Below are 4,305 nucleotides of genomic sequence, written 5' to 3' on the forward strand. Positions count from 1 at the left end.
TCCCCGCCCCCCGGCCCCTCCACAGGTGCTGGCTGGCCGTGCCCAGGCTGCCTGCACCCATGCCTTTTGCCCTCTCCAGGGGATGCGTGGGGTTCCTACAGATTGCCGGTCCTCTGAAAGCACCGGTGCTCACATCCTCCCTCTGTGCTGCTGGTGGCACCAGCTGTCCCATGTGCCGACAGGGTGGGAGTGGTCACCCTGTGGGACCCTTGCTCTCAGCAGGACTAGCCAACGAGGCTGGGCAAAGATGGGAAGGAGATGGGAAATCCCCCTTGGAACTCTTGTGCTGGCTGATCAGCCTCACCAGGGTGGAGGGACACCCCCCGGCTTGTCTGTCCCAGCCAAAGAGCCCCAGACCTGGCACGAATCTTGTGCCCTCCTGCCGTGCCAGCCGGCAGGACTGCGGTCCCTTAGGGCTGTGTCAGGGCTGGCCCTCCAGCTGGAGGGAAGGGGCCCCAGGCTGAAACCGGGAGATGCTGCGCACGGATCAGCCCCATCAACCGGCCTGCAAAACTGTGCCGCAGCTCCCCGGGATGGCCCCGTCAGGGCTGGGGGTGGGCTGCCGGGGAGCAAAGGCTGCCAGCCGAGCGGGGAAGTCGGGCAGCCAGCGTCACGTGGCTGGGGAAGAGCAAACGTACCGCTTGCGTTTGGGAACGTGGAAAAAGTGATGCGGACAATGAGAGCCCTGTTAGCCTGACCTCCCTGGCACATGGACACGGAGCACGTTCGGAGAGGGAGATAGAGAAACGGGGAAACGGCTCGTGCTGTGCCATAGGGAGCTCACACTGCCAGCCCGACTGCTGTCCTAGGTTGGGTGCGGGAAGTGCCACTGGCCCGTGCAGGCACCCCAGCAGGGCATTTCACTGGGAAATTGCAAGATGAGCAGCAGAAGCTGAGGACAGGCTGAGGGCAGAGGAAGTGCAGTGGAGACAAGGGATGCTGGAGCCTGAGCAGAGGAAAGCCATCACCCCGGAGAGGAATGCGGAGGGTGGCAGCGAGCTGGGGTTAGTGCAGAAATAGATGGCAGAAGTTTGAGCAACTGAAGGACTGTGAGGAAGAGAAATCCACAGTGGGCTTTTAAATACAGAGGCTGAGGTAGCTGACCCGGGGGTGCCAGTGGGGCTGCAGTAGGACGTCCCTGCCCTGTCCCAGGGCACCTCCTGCCGCTGCTCTAGGGGTTGGGGTCCTGGGCTGGGGGACATTTGTCCTGGCTTCACACAGCCATATGGCTCTCACACTGACCACCACGGTGTTGGGACGTGGTGGCTCTCCCAGCATCGGCTGTTCTGGCTGCACCCCATGCCCAGCCAGATGTGGGGCCAGGCGCTCATCTGGCAGGGCTGTGAGACCACAGGCACATGTGGGGCTGCCCCACATCACTGCAGGGCTGGGTCTGAGACCTGTCATCGAGCCAAGCGGTCTCACTGACACCGATGATTTCAGTAATCCTGTTCAGTCTGAGCATACTGGATCCTGGAGGTCACACTGCTGGGGCTCGGTGGAGAATGGGGCTCCGAGGGGGCTTGGTGCTTTGCTGCACAAAGCCCAAGCACTTTCTCAGGTGCCGTGTGGTTTCTGGTCCTACACACTTTGTTCCTAAATGCATGAGCTTAAATTTCCCTTGTAGTCAAGGCTACATGATGCCATTTTACCAGGCTGTCGAGGTCTGTCCCCATCACAGTTCTGCACGCTCCTGCCCATTTGTGTCTGTGCAGACTGTACCAGGAGAGGACTTTTTTCTTCCTTCGGACACGGTTTTGCTTTGAAAAGCATGTGATCCTCACCAGAAAGCCCACTCAATGGTGACTTCCCCATTGTAACCACATTTTAGTTCCAGCAGGTGACCAGTTTTAATCCACTTAGTAGAAGGTGCACTGATTTTGTTGAGTGCTAATTATTCATTAAAAGGTGGTGCAAGATGAATTGAATGCCTTCCAGTCTCAGCCTGTTATATCAACACAGTTACTCCAATTAACCAAACCTGTGATCTCATAAAAGGTCATACCAGCTTTCTGACACGGGCTATTTCTGCAGAACTGGGGAGATTGGCATTAATTGCGCTGCTGTCCTTTAGCGTTGTATCGACCCCGTTGCAAAACAGCCTGGAGCCTGCCTGCAGTCCACATCAGCAGAGATTATTTTGCTCATTCGGTGCACGTGCTGGTGAAGCTTTAGCCCTGATGCGCTTCCAGCTTTCCCAGTCTCCCAAGGTGTGTTACGGTTAGCAGCAAGAGGGCCCGAATTTATGCGTCGTGTGCAAAGTGGTATAGCGCTGAGGATTTCGAATGCTTCATTTGGGCAGGGGGGATGTCGCCTCAGTGACCGATGGGCGGAATAAGAAGTGGTTTATTACTGCTATGAGATGGTAAATTCATCCCTTCGCTGCTTTCCATAGAGAGCAGTGATGTGGATGGGGCGTTCCTGCCCTGCCCGCCCCTGGCAAGCCCAGAGACCCCCTTCCCCGAGCCGCTGGCAGGGCTGGGGTGGCTCTTTGCGCCTGCTCTCCTCTTTCTCCTGCCGTAACAGGCTGATTAAACGGCTCAGCCAAGCGTTTCCCTGGTGCCTGCCCACAAGTATGCTTCCTGCTGGGCTTTGTTTTGTTCTCGCAGTGCCCAAGCAGGCAGCTGAGGTGCGGGGAGCCCGGAGCCAGCTCCCACCAACCCCAGGGCTCATGGGCTGCCCTGAGCCAGGGCGCGTTCCTGCTTGTGTCTCCATCAGCACCGTGGTGTCCCCCATGCCCCAGGCTGTGACAGATGAGTGAGCCGGACCCGGTGCTGATGTGATTGCCCTGAGGGGGATGATGTGCTTCCCACCACAATATCTCGCATTGGCCTGGACGGGTGGTGTTGGTCCTTGTTAGCCCTCACCCTCTCTCCCTGAGCATCCCTGTGGCCACAAGACACTCATCCTACAGCGGCACCTCCAATGTGATGCATGCCCGAAGGGGCGGGCAGGCAGCAGGGCTGGGTACCGTCTTCAGGGGGGTTTGTTGGTGCAGTGGGCATGGAAAAGGGGCTGTCTTTGGGCACCGACCTGGTTCATCCTTGCCTTGGGTCCAGGAGGCATTCCCAGAGGCTGGAGGAGTGACCTGGCCTCCATCATCTGGAAAAGGGAACAGAGCAGGAACAGGGCTGATTCCTGCTATTGGAGCCTTTGCAGAAACCCTGCCCCAGGTGCCAGCAGGGTGCTGGGTCGATCGTGCCAGCCCCTGGCTCTCTGTTGGTGGCCAGGCTGACGGTGAGACCCCAGAGAGGCTGTGCTGTCCAAGGGGGAACTCCCCACCCCCTTCGCCCTTCCCAAAGCCACCACAGGGACCTTGCTGTCACCCTGCAGGTGCCGAGGGGCCAGGAGCCAAGGGGCAACACTCAGACAGGCCTTAGTGCAGGGAAAGGGGCTCCTACAGCGTGGCACCTAAAGAGCAGCTGTGGTCCCCGAGGATGCCCCGATACACCCTCGCAATCCCACCCAACTGGCACGTAGGCAGCGAGCCATGAGAGAGCGGGGATGAAGGCTCGCAGGGAAGCGCGCTGGCACCGTGGGGAGGGTCTGCGAGAAGGATCCCTGCGGCACAGCCCCACGCTGGGAGCACGTGCGGGGTTTGCATTCGTTTTCCTTCCTCTGTAACCCTGTAAGCTAAACACTGGAGTCTTAAATCACCCCTGCTTGTGAGTGAGCCAGACCTTACTCTTTTTAATGCTGTCTAATGACAAGCACAATCTGCGTGAGCGCAGCGTGCAGGATCTGTGCTCGGGGTGGGGGAGGTAGGGCACAGAGACATATTTCTGGTGGGTCTGTCCTGGGGAGAGGGGGAAGCTCCCAGTTTTGGGGGTATGCTTTCCCAATTGTGGAAGGGACTGGCTGGCAGAGTGACGTGAGGCTGCGGTGGCAGGAGGCAGGCGGGTCGCCGTGCTGGCTGAGCATGGGAACTTTGCCATCAAAAGCCCAGCGAGCCCAGGCTGGACCAGGGCTGACATTGCCCATGTAGAAATGCTGTTCCTGGGCTGCTGCGGCACCCGTGGGGTTAAAGCAGTCCCCTGACGGGATAAATGGGAATAGAGCATGGGAAGGCGGTTCACAGAGAAGTGTTTTCACCGTTGTTAGCCGATGGGGCTGGTGCAGGAATACCACATCTCCCTCAGGTATTCAGGGAGCCACAGATGTTATTGGACGGCTGGGGAAATGCCGCACAGGGAGGAATGTGAAAGGCTCCGACTGCCTTGCTGCTCGCCATGGGCAGGAACGTGGGCTGGCAGCCCCCCACCGCCAGTGGCCGGCGGGCCGCTCCGGGGGGAATAAGCTGCTGGG

This window comes from Charadrius vociferus, unplaced genomic scaffold (assembly GCF_000708025.1).
Source record: "Charadrius vociferus isolate BGI_N301 unplaced genomic scaffold, ASM70802v2 scaffold59, whole genome shotgun sequence".
NCBI classification, from domain to species: Eukaryota; Metazoa; Chordata; class Aves; order Charadriiformes; family Charadriidae; genus Charadrius; species Charadrius vociferus.